Raw genomic sequence first — 13,160 nt, 5'->3', positions numbered from 1 at the left:
GGACTGAAAAGACCTGGGTTCTAGTCCAAGTTCTGCCAATCGCTGGCTGAGGTGGTGTTGCAGGTCGGGCATTTAGCTTATGTATCTTCTGGAAGCCTGCAGTGGTTGGGGGGGGAGGTTTAGTGGGAGGGGGTAAGGAGAGATGGAAAGATGATCTCCAAGGTCCCATCCAGTGAAAACAGTCATGGTTCCAGTTAGCATATAAAATAATTGAGGAAGTCTGGAAGGCTATATATCAAAACATTACTAGAATCTACCTCAGGGGAATGGGATTAGGGCAGGGGCAGAGAGACAAAAGAAAACAATTAGGGAACCCTTTCAATGGGGAAAAATGCAAAGGGATAAGGGATTTTTAAGTGAAATATTAAATAAGAAAAGTTCCAGTTAGCATATAAGATAATAGAGAAAGTCTGGAAGGCTGTATATCAAAACATTACTAGTAGTCAGAGTATAAGCACGAACCAGAAGGAGTGAAGGGACTTGGGAGAGCCGACAGTGTGATTATTTTATTTCCCCTCTTTCTCCCCTGCCCTCCTTGGAAAAGCCCATGGTAGAGCCATTGGAAGCCAGTCAATTCCATCTAAGTCCTCTTTGTCCTCTGGGGCCCAACCTTCCACACCTAGTGATAGGGGGAGGGGACACGGGAGGGAGTTACCTGGGAACCTGCTCTGTAGCCTCCTTTGCAATACACCATCTGATTTTCTGGCACAAGGTGAAGAAAGCTGAGCTTGGTTCTTGCCCCACACTGATAGTGCTACTTACCCTGGAGATTTCAGCATCATCACTGTGGCTTCTTACATCATCCTGGCTCTCCTCTTTGTCACCATCAGCTTCAGGGTCTACAAGTCTGTCATCCAAGCTGTACAGAAGTCAAAAGGCCATGCAATCAAGCTATTTTCAGAAGTTTTCCATAATTAAGAGAGTGACCCCATCAACAGGGGCCCAAAACCCATCATGTGTTTCTTTCTGGTGAAAGATCTGGCTGTCTTCATGTGGCTAATGACCAATGTTAGTGCAGTTCCAATGGAATCACCCTTCTAATCTTTGCTGAACTGTAAGTTTTCAGTGTTCCAATGAAAAGTATAGACCCCAGACTGATTACTACGTTGTGTCATGAGAATCAGACCAAGTCAGTTGTTGAAGGACCCAAGCAACATTCTCTGGCATTTCAAAGAAAAAAAAATGGAAGAAGCGCATGGAAATTAAAAATTCAGCAGTTACTAAATCACCATTGAACAGTTATAACGCTGCACTTGTACCATGAGGGAACATGTCCAGTGTTCACTTCCAAACCCTTTTAATCTGATGTTTTCTCACCTTCTTTCTCTTTACTTTCCGTACCAACCTCCAGAATGTGTTACATTGAAAAGGAATTGATATCTTTGAAATTACAAGAATATGATTCAAATTAGTAAGTAACCAGAATCTCTAAGGATGGTGGAGCTTTTGCCTGTGGCTTGAAAAGGCAAAGAGTGAAGATAAACACAAAAATGAAAGACAAAACACACCTCTCCAGCTCGTCTATCTAATACCCAAGTATTGGGTTTTAAACCAATTTCTCACAAGAGTTTTATCCTTATTTTCAATTTAAGGAATTATGATTACAAAAAAATTTATTTGGGAGTGGAATAATGACTATCTAGTTAACTTTTATTTATTCCTTGGACTATTCTTACCCTCCTCTGACCTCATCTCCCTGTCTCATATAATATGAGCAACTATACCTATTATCATCTGTCTTCTCCCACCTCACTGATACAAATAACTTTCAATTCTATTAATAACTCATAGGTGATACTGATAATCCCTGAATGCCAAAATACCATCTGATAAATGAGATCGGAAAAAGAAAGTTGGCCCACTGAGCTGACCACCACTCCCTTCCCGCTCCCAATTAGGAAATGAAAAGCTCCACCATTTGGGAAGGTGGTTTCTGTTTCGTTTCCTCTGGACATGAGTTCTGAGCTTGAGTACGAGAAAGGTGCTTCCTACCTTCTTCCCTACCTACCTCAAGCTTAACAGACAAGGCTGTGCTTTTCTTAGGAAATTAAATGTCTGTAATTTCTATAAAAATAATATTAGTAGTTGCCTCTGGGTAAATGGACATGCACGCAGTTCACTGAAAGTTATTTGAGAGGGTATATGTTAGTAAGTAATTATAGTCAGGTGATTCATGATTTGGAAAAGGGCTTAGAGAAGAATTTCTAGATGCTCTGTCCCTGATAAAGAAAAAATAGCTACAAAGTGAGAAAAAAAAAACCCATAAAAAGATGTAGAAAAAAGGTGGAGTAGATCTAATAAAATAAGTAAATATATTCTCAGCCTCTTTGAGTTGATGATGTTCTTATGCCTAGTTTGAAACTTCATTTACCTTTGAAGCCCAAGGGATGAGACTAAATAAAAAAGACAAGGTCAACATTCTGGTCCACACCAACACTAACTCTGAATCCAAGATGTCGTATGTGGTTGATTAAGGGAGATGTAATTTAAAGACATGAATCCCTAAGCTTATCAAGCCTAGAAAAACAATAATTAAACACATGTTCTGATAACACTAAAAGGAAAAAAATCTCATGAAGCCCATGTAGCTGAGCACTGTCCTAATCTAACTTTCTCCTTTTCACGGGGTCACAGAACCCACAGAGGCAGAAACGAATGGGTTTTGTATAACCCTGGCCTTCATCTAGAGCCTAATTATTTGTTCTCAGAAACTCAAACCACTTCACTATACCCAAGCAGGCCAGAAAGTTTGCAGGTAGAGCTGAGCCAAAGAGTCTGGTTTGGTTATGTGAGCCAAAACACGAGTCGACCCATTTGAGCTGACTAGACACATAGGCAGAAGAAAATACAAAAATTTATATATGTGTGTGTGTACTTGTACATGTTGGTCTGTGTTGTGTTTGTGTGAATGGTCACTGGGGCTGACAGGGAGTAATGACAGAGTCTTTTCTCTGGCTTGTCTTTTCCTTGGCTCATCTTTACTGTCGGAGGCAGAGCAGCAGTGCTAGATCCTGACTGCCTTAAATTAAATGCCTATCTCATTTCTTGACAAGCAGGAATAGAAATTGCAGTACTCTTTGTTATTTCTGCTGCTGATGAAACTCTTTGAGAGGTGCCCCACCCCCACTTAAAGCATCCTTCTTCTAACCCAAACAGGCTTCCAAGATTCTGTGTAGTACCTGCACCAAGAAAGTTATTATTCATTTATTCAATAAATTTATTAAATAAATGCTTGACCTTTCAGTTACATTGAACTGTGCTAGGCACTGTGAGAATAAAATAAGCAAGTAAAAAAAAAATGAATAACACAAAATTATAAAATCTAAATGTAGGATAAGAAAACTTTGTTAATAATCTAATGTTTCCTTTAAAAAAGCACAATACAAATCTCTCTTTCAAATATATATATATATAGACATAGGTATAGGTATAAATATAAATATATAGATACAGATAAGAGATACAGATAAATAACTTTCCCTGCTACACAAGGATTTTCTTTCTGTAACCATTTAGAAGTTTTTGCACACAGAGGTCTGGCCCTGGACAAAATAGTGAAGTGGGCGGCCTTCACCTTCAGGGCTTCCCAACATTCCTGTAGCTTTTCTGTTCTCTCAGGGTCCATTTTCCTCATGATTACCCTGGCTGCCAAGGGTACTCTACTGTACCCCTTAACTCGGCAGTCCACTGTGGTCCTTGCAAATTCCCTTTCTTCCCATCTCCACTTTCTAAAGTGTGCAGCTCTGTGAGGATGGTTATTCAGATATACCAGTTTTGCTAGATTACCAGAAGGCAGCATGGTGTGGTTATAAGCATTGATCCTGGATTGAGCTAAGACAACTCTGTGGAATCCTGGCTCAAATACTTATCAGTTCTGTGATCTTAAACAGCTTACTTAACTTCGTGTCCCAGTTTTCTTTTTTTTCTTAAATATTTATTTATTTAGACTGCACCAGGTCTTAGTTGCAGCATGTGGGATCTTCGTTGCAGCATGAGGACTACTTAGTAGTGGCATGCAGTCTTCTTAGTTGCGGCCTGCATGCGGAATCTAGTTCCCCGACCAGGGATCGAACCTGGGTCCCCTGCATTGGGAGCACAGAGTCTTCCCCACTGGACCACCAGGGAAGTCCCCCAGTTTTCTTTTAGGTAAGATTGGGTAAAGAGGGATGGTGGCTAATATCACATTTCATCTAATCTATGATGCCTTCTATTGTCAGTCTCACCATGATTTTACAAGCCACGAGGAAAGAAAAGAATGTTCTAAATTATGCTTGTAAGACACCACTGATTCTAAGATACATCCTAATTTCAATGTCAAAATGTGAAAAAAAATGTACATCTTAAAAATGATTAAATACAATAGTATCAACCTCGTAAAGGTATGCTAAGTATTAACTAAGATTTAAGCACTTGAATATTAGCTAATATTATTAAGGTGTTATTCCTGCCAGATAATAAAGTTCATTTTAACAAGGGCTCTTTAAACAAAATATACAAAGAGTCACTCAGGGCAGGGTCTGGGGGCTTAGAGCCAATGGAAACATACCTTTGGGGTGGCTTAGACTTTTCGAGGCCCTCATTCAGGTCACACGTCTTGAAAGTTATTTGTAGGATTGTTCCTACTCAAAACCTAGTGACACAAATCTGGGATCAGAACTTTTATCACAGTTTAGACAGATTTATCCCTCCATTAAACAGTCAAACTTTTCAAAGGCTTTCCTAATGAGCTGAAGTTTATAGCTGCCCCCCAACAAATCACTTTCCAGGCTTACTAGCTTTCTGATACTCTTTAAGTCTGGAAGTTTAGTCAAAGCACCTATGACTATTTATCCTCAATATTCTAATTTCTGTCATTTGATGTGTTAAATTGAAAAAAAAATGTACAAGTACAAAACAGGAAAGAACATCTTTTTACCACCAGAAAACAGTTATCTTTCAGATGAGTAACATTATAGAACAAGAATATTTTAGCAAGCACTCTGAATGACATAAATGCCATACATTGATTTATAAATCTAACTTTGTCACCTTTATGTTAAATTCAACACAGAAAATCTAAAGATGACACTCATCCAGAAGTTGGATATGATGTACATAACAAATGTAGTACCCATAGAACGTTCTATAAAGCATCGTTCCTTTATAGGTCTTCAGTTTAGTCTGCAGCTTGATAACTTGTTTATGCCAACATGCCTGTCTACTAAGTAGCATACTGACAATGTTGATGTGATTTTTCCAATGATCTGCATTCTAGTGCAACAGTTGACAATATCTTGCCACAACTGTATAACTTCACAAAAGCTTTCATCTCCATCTTGCCAAAAATTTAGTGTCTATTTATAACTAGTCAACCATTTTCAGTGAGTTAGTCCTTTTGCATGTCTTACATGAACAATATGCTATGATCTAAGTTGGTTAATGAGATAGACTAAAACCCTTCATAGACCTTTGCTCAAAATAAGTCGATCAATTACTTAAGACCCAAGACCTGAGTGATACTGACTAACATCCACCTGCTCAGGCAGAATTTAGGAATAGCACATACCAAAAAACAGTTATTCCAATTTGCAACACAAGTCTGGAATCTTAGTCATCCTACACTCAGCACTTCCTTCTGCTGTACTACTCACGTGGAGTATTTCTTTATATTCTAGGCTCTCCTATTAAACAATATACTTCCTTGAAGATGGAAATTGTACCTTATTCATCTTGGTACATTTATTTACCCTTTCTTCTTCCTTTCCACAATGCTTCATACCTGGTGGAAACTTAAAATTTGTTAAATTGTACATCTCAAACCTTCTACAAATTGATTGTACAGCGGACCCTTGAACAATGCAGGGGTTAAGGATGCTGACCCCCCATGCAGTTGAAAATTCATGTATAACTTTTGATTCCCCCAAAACTAAACTACTAATAGCCTACTGTTCACCAGAAACCTTATCAATGGCATAAATAGTTGATTAACATATATTTTGTATGTTATATGTATTATATACTGTATTCTTACAATAAAATAAGCTAGAGAAAAGAAAATGTTATTAAGAAAATCATAAGGAAGAGAAAATACATTTACAGTACTATATTGTATTTATTGATACTATAAGTTTACTTCATCTGTGTACAAGATGAAATCATATGTCAGTACGTACATCAGTATTGTCTTATATAATACAAAACATTGTAGATATTATACGTATTACTAACGCTAGATATCAAAAATAAAAATATAATATGAAAAATAAATTCATATTTACTTACAGGTATAACTGAATTCATGAATTGATAATGAAGCAGCAATATGATTGCTTTATGTTAGCCTAGTATAACCAATAAGATTGCTTCACAGTAGCCTAGCCTCTATGCTAATGAATGAATCATTATAAAATTTTTATGGCATACAGTATTACAGTTATATTCATAATACAGTTTTGGAAACATTGTTATATTTTTTTAAAAGCACTTACCTGTTATAATAGGCTGATATGTAGTTTCTCCAGTTACGAGAGAGGCATGCTGTACGGTAATATAATTCTTTGAAAGCAAAGTTATAAAACAGTAATGAAACTAACACTTTATTAATTTTATATTAAATATCACTCACCTTATGCCTATGTAATGATAGACTAGTATCTATATATATTTTATGCTTTCATGACATAACTTTTTTCTTATTTTTTAAAATATTTCTAGTCTATGTGGTTTATCTGAGAGTTTTTCAAATTCTTGCAAATTTCCAAAAATTTTTCAATATATTTATTGAAAAAAAATCTGTGTGTAAGTGGACCCATGCAGTACAAACTTGTGTTGTTCAAGGGTCAACTGTACGTCAAAAAAAAAAACAATACTCATTAGTCTATACCAAGTTCTTGAAATTAAAGGTCTAGAAGGACTCAACAATGAATCTACTTTCAAGCTTCTGGTAGAGAAGCCTTGAGAGAAGAGAACATGCCATGTAGAACTATAACTAATTCGTCACAAACAGCTTTCATTAATTCAAAGATTTTTTTCTTGATACCCAGCTATTGTAGACTGAAAAAGTCCTCTAAAAGGACTGTAAATATAAAGCACTTTCCAAGATAATGTGGGTTTAGGAACGCTACTCAGAACTCCCCCTAGACCATCAGTCCTCCAAAGAGATAGCTGTGCCCTCAAGAAACTATGGAGCAGTCTGCTCCCTGCTGGTAAGACTCAAGTCAATCAGCTAAATTAGAGAAATACCCTAGAAATTGACACTGGGATCAAGGAACTGGAAGGACCTTAGAGATCATCTAATGATTCTAGCCAACACCCTCATTTTACAAATGAGTCATTTAAGCCCCAAACTAGCTATATGACCTGACCAAGTTCAGCAAACTTATCAGAGGCAGAAACATGGAGAACCCAGGGGGCTGAATTTATAAAAATATTTTTATTGGGGTGAATTTTTAACCCTATTTGACCAGGACACAAATTGATAAAGTTATCTCCCGAACATGTTATATATGTCAAAAATAATACACTCTGCTGAGTTTGATGTCACAGAATAATATATCAATCCAATGTCAAATAATAGGCTCTGCACATAAACCTACTCACAATAACAGGGCTCCAGGAGATAATTCCTCAACTCTTGCACTACTTGTGCTGATCCTACTCTAAAGTATATCTCCCCAACTTCAACTATTACTTACATACAGATGATATCAAAATCTTTATTACTAGTCCTGAACTTTGTCTATCTCTCACAAAACTGAGCCCTGCATTTTCAACTGCTTACTAAAGAACATGCCATCACCTCAAGAGCAATTAACCTAAAACAAAACCTATTTTTCTCCCCCAACCCCAACCTAAGTGATTTTCCACATTTCTCATTTATGATAATGTTTTGCAACCATTCTCCCTGATACCCAGGTCTCAAATCACACACTAAACCAAAAGATGACATCTTATGTTGTCCCTTTCTTCCCACATCGAATAATCTCACAGTTACATTGATTCTTCTTTCTCTTCCTAATGATGTTTTTCTTTTACATTTTCCTTTCCACTACTGTACACTAGACGTTATCATACTTTTTTTAGGCAAGTGAAAAACTTTTCTAATCAATTGTCCTACCTTCAGCCACTCCCTTTTCCATCTATTCTACCTATTACTACCAGCATTATCTTCCTAAAACATTACTTCACGATTTCATTCCCCATTTCAAAAATTTAGAATCACTCCTTATAACTATCAGATAAAACCCAGAGTCCTTGGCTAGACTTCCAAACTCTGGTTTCATCCTACCTTTCAAGCTCTAATTCTTCTATATTAATTCTCCCTGTATAAACTGTGTATTTTCAAGTCTCTGATGCCTTGATTCCTCACATCTGAAACAACCTGCTTACTTTACCCCAAATTTGTATACCCTTCAAAAGCCAAGACAAATCTCATATCCTCCGTGACTCCTCTGACCATCTCCATCTGGAAATGGAAATGATTATTTCCTTGTTTGGGACTGACTGTCCCTGACACTTAGTAGGCATTTAACACTCAGATTTATTTCATTTCTTCAACCATTGGTTCGCTCCTTAAGCACAGGACTCTACACAGAGTATTTATTGATTGCCCCATTAATAGCTTTGATAAATATTCAGAACCAAATTTTTAAATGCTAAGTTATTAAAGAATGTTATGCTCCTATAGTTCCACTGTTAACTGTAATCATTATGGCATCACTATTTGTTTGGAAAATAGTTCTAGGGAATCTCCAAATTTTGAAAAGTTAACTAGATATATTTACATTCTAAGAAACACACCCGCTTCCTGTAGTTCTAAAGTTCAAACATAAAGAAGAAAAGGAGTTAATTGTTGATGTCATTAAAGCATAATATTTTAATAATATTTTAACAGAAACACAAAAAAGAAAAATTTCAAGTTATAACAGATATCATTAACCACAGTTCATCGGCTTGTGACTCATATCTGATTTCATGTGAATTAGTTCAAATTTCATAGTAACATGATTCCATGTAATAGCAGAAACAATCACTTAAAAGGATGGTGAATGCTCAATATAATCCAACTAAAATCATTAACTAAATGTATTCCCAATTAAGAGAACCAGCCAGTTTGGTAAGAATATGGTTACTTTCAGGAATATTTATGCTATTTGCCAACTGGAACGTTGTCAGCTTAGTCACTTAATGGGTCAAATCAAAGTCTCTACCTAAATAAGAAAATGCATACTTTATTAAATTCTCAGTATCTCTGAGTACTCTGAGGCCCCAAATCTTTCTAAAATCCTTTGAGATTGTGTGCTTCAGAACTTCAGCAGGTCCCTGTGATTCTTTACCCCTCCAGGCTGTCTTCCACATTTGCAGAGCTTGAGGCTTGACCTCATTTTGCTCTGAAGTATTTGTTAAGTGAACATCTATAAACAAGGTGAGATACTCTATTGGGTATGTTTAGAAATCAACTGATTTCTAAATTATTTCAGAATAAATCCTTTTTTGATTTCTAAATTATTTCAGAATAAATCCTTTTTTTTCTAAATTATTTCAGAATAAATCCTTTCCAATAATTCCTTTTTTGTATTTTTGTTCTAAGATGTTTTCATTGTTGATTATAGACTGGTCCATAAGATATTTGAGGACAATTTTTTTTTCTATGTTGTATACCCCTGCCTGAAATATATTCTCCTGTGCCAAATATAATGAAGGCACTCAAGAAACAGTCATTAAATTGAATTCTTATCCCTGGAATAAATAAATGGTATCCAAGGAGGATAGGGTCTAAATTATTGGGCTCTCTTTGAAGTGGAAAATTTGTTTCAGAAGTCAACTAGGTAAAGAACTACAGTTGTTCTCCTGGGATGACTTTTGAAATGAAAGCTGACCACGAGGGAGATCACTATGACAGGGCTTAACCCTGTTGGATTTAATCACCTATGAAAGATCTTTCCCTGTTGTGCACATCAGGAGGCTTATAAATTGGATGCAGGCAACTCAATTGCTTTCAAAAGTGAGCTCTCTCTCAAGAAATTGGAAAGAATGGTTTCGTAATTCCTATAGTAAGAGGAGCTGCCACAGTAAAATAGCAGTGCTTGGGGTTAGGTAGGCCCCCTTTCCCAGGCAGATTCCCCAGTAAGTGTTTTTGTTTCTTGGTTTTGTTAAAATAAGATCCAAGTTATGGTTTCATAATTTCCCCGTCACTAGCCCTGAAATGAAGTTACTACAGCCCTTAAACTGGAATGGCTCCACTAGCTGCATAGCAAACCTTTGTCCAAGATTCAAACCAAACTGAATGTTTGAGGGTTTGGGTTGTTTTGAGTTTTCTAAACTTCAAGCTTAAATTTTCATGAACCTTATTGCACTTCCTGATCTTTTCTGGGAGAGAGAGTGGAAAAACTGACCTCTTTGGTGCCAGTGTGAGAAGCGGCCCTCCAAGCGTTGTAACAAGCTGCAGGGAGAGAAGACAGGCCTAGATAGGAATATAGTAAGATGGTCAACTCTGGAACTAATCTTTTAAAAAGTTTCTCTGAAGGCTTCTCTTATATTCTATTCTCCTAATACCTACCACTTGATTAAAACATTCTGTGGCAAAACTGAAGTGCAAAGTTTCTAAAAACCATAGCATAATGAAAAAAGCAAGCCAGCAATTTTAGTTCAGACCTGAAATAAAATAGCTATTACCTATCATAACAATCATAAGTAAGAATTAAACAAACATGGCAACATCCTCAATGTCACCTTGGAAAAAGAACTGAATAGAAAGGAGAGGGGTGCCCGGATTTAAGCCTTTGGACTTGGAAGACTCATGGAAATCTACAGACCCCTGGAAACAGAGTAGAATTGTATGAGGAAAAGAAGTGCAAAGAGTAAAGGAAGTAGGAGAAATAAGACTTCATGGCAGAATTATTTGCTGTGGTGAAGACAATGTAAGCCATGGATCAGACATGCAATCAAGAACTGTGTCATTCTCAGTAAGTGTACTGTAGTCTATTCCTGGCTTGGGTGAACGCCAACTCAGGGATCAACCCCATCAATGAGAGCTCCAGAGTTCCATAATGATGGTCAAGAGAGAGTTTCAAGGAAGACTGACCCCCTCCAAAATCAAGGATGAAAAGGGCAACTGTGACCACAACATCCCTAGTACTGTCTCATTTTTCATCACTATGATGATAAGTTGCTCATACAGAAATCCACACTGTGGCTAAATACAAAGTCAAATGCATCTGAAGTTGCCATGAACTTTTGCTTAATAAACAAACATCATACTGACCCAGCCAGAGCCTCTCCCTTAGGAATTGTAAAGGGAGTCATTTGCAAGCAAGCCAAATTCAGAATGAGATGCTCCACAAGCCCTGCTGAACATCCTTATCTTGGAAGTACTGGGACACAGGTCTCCTCACATTTCCTGATAGAATCCCCATAACCAAATATAAACTAGATATTTCTCCAAAGAGCTTAACTAGGGCACGGCTGGTGCATTAGATTCAGATTCTTAATCTCCCTCCCACCACCAATATTAAGGAGATAAAAAATTCTTTCATTCAAATCTTTGTATTATCTTGAACAGTCGTAACCATCTGTAACTGCTCTCTGAAGGAGAGCATGTCCAAACAAAACTGACCATAGGGCAATCATCAGGTGTGGGGAGTTCTAGCATCATGAGGAAAGGGAAAATGCTAGTCACAGACAAAACAGGAATATTGACAATCTAGGAAATAGATTAAATTATGCATCAGTACAAGAGGAGGGAAGTCTCTATCTGGAGCTATGGAATCATCAAGAATCAGTAACAGGACGGCCAGGAATAAAAATAAACTATGTGAGCTACCAATCTCTCCATTAAAGCATATCCCTTATATGAATCGTGATATGATTAAAGCCAATAGGGGTGAGTTGTTTTGTTTACAGTTCATTATTTTTATATAACAAGGTTTAATATAGAAAATTTAGAATACAGATAAGCACAAAGAAAAGTAAATACATATAAATACTATAATCCTACTACCCAGAAATAACACTTAATAGTTTATTTTAGTGTATAATCTTTGAGACACACACACAAATAAACGAATATATGCATGATGTTTTTAAAAGGTATCCTAAAATGGTTTTATAATTTTTTCATTAAATAACATACTAAAAACATCTTTCCATGTACACAAATGCATACCTACAAACATCATCTTTAGTGACAACATAGTATGGCTGTTCCATCATTTGTTCAGCCAATTTCCTATTTATGGTCATTTAAATAGTTTCTAATTTTTCAAAACACATTTTTTCAGAGATGAAAAACAAAAGTGTATTCTTGAGGTAAATTTCATGTTATATGTGTATTGTACCACAATTTTTTTTTCATATTCTTTTCCATTATGGTTTATTACAGGATATTGAACACAGTTCCCTGTGCTGTACAATCGGACCCTGTTGTTTTTCCATTCTATGTATTGATATAATAGTTTGCATCTGCTAGCCTTGAACTTCCAATCCAACGCTCCCTGGCTCCCCCCTCCCCCTTGGCAACCACAAGTCTGTTCCCTATGTCTGTGAGTCTGTTTCTGTTTCATAGACAAGTTCATTCTGTCATATTTTAGATTCCACATATAAGTGATATCATATGAGATTTGTCTTTTTCTTTCTGACTTACTTTGCTCCATATGATAATCTCTAGGTCCATCCATGTAGCTGCAAATGGCATTGTTTCATTCTTTTTTATGGCTGAATAATATTCCATTATATATATACCACATCTTCTTTATCCATTCATCTCTCTATGGACATTTAGGTTGTCAAAACACATTTTGTATATACCTCTTGGCATATTTTCTGGTAATTCCCTTAGAAAGGATTTCTAGATGTGGAATAGTAAAAAAATACATATTGGTATTTGGTACAGATTTTCAAATTACCCCCCCAGAAATGTTAGATCAATATATATTTTCACTGGCAGCATATGAGAATTCTTATTTACCCACATTTTCACCAATCTTGGCTTTTATCATTATTCTAAACCATTGCCAATCTAATAGGAAAACTACAGGAACTTATTGGGGTTTAACTTGCATTTCTTTATTGGTAGGATGGCTTATTTTGAGTTTTGTTGTTGTTCTGCCATGTAGGAACCAGATTTGAATATTTACAAGGTATAAATATATTCTCTAATAGTATACATTTGGGATTATATATAG

The 13,160-nt window shown here is 36.4% G+C and overlaps 1 pseudogene; it reads left to right on the top strand.

Annotated features, from left to right (window-relative positions):
• Positions 1-547: 547 nt before the first annotated feature.
• Positions 548-1,301, top strand: LOC118902806 (annotated as a pseudogene).
• The last annotated feature ends 11,859 nt before the right edge of the window (positions 1,302-13,160 follow it).

This window comes from Balaenoptera musculus, chromosome 10 (genome assembly GCF_009873245.2).
Source record: "Balaenoptera musculus isolate JJ_BM4_2016_0621 chromosome 10, mBalMus1.pri.v3, whole genome shotgun sequence".
Taxonomy (NCBI): Eukaryota; Metazoa; Chordata; class Mammalia; order Artiodactyla; family Balaenopteridae; genus Balaenoptera; species Balaenoptera musculus.
The sequence above is the reverse complement of the archived record's forward strand: the minus strand, read 5'-3'. Positions and strand labels throughout refer to the sequence as shown.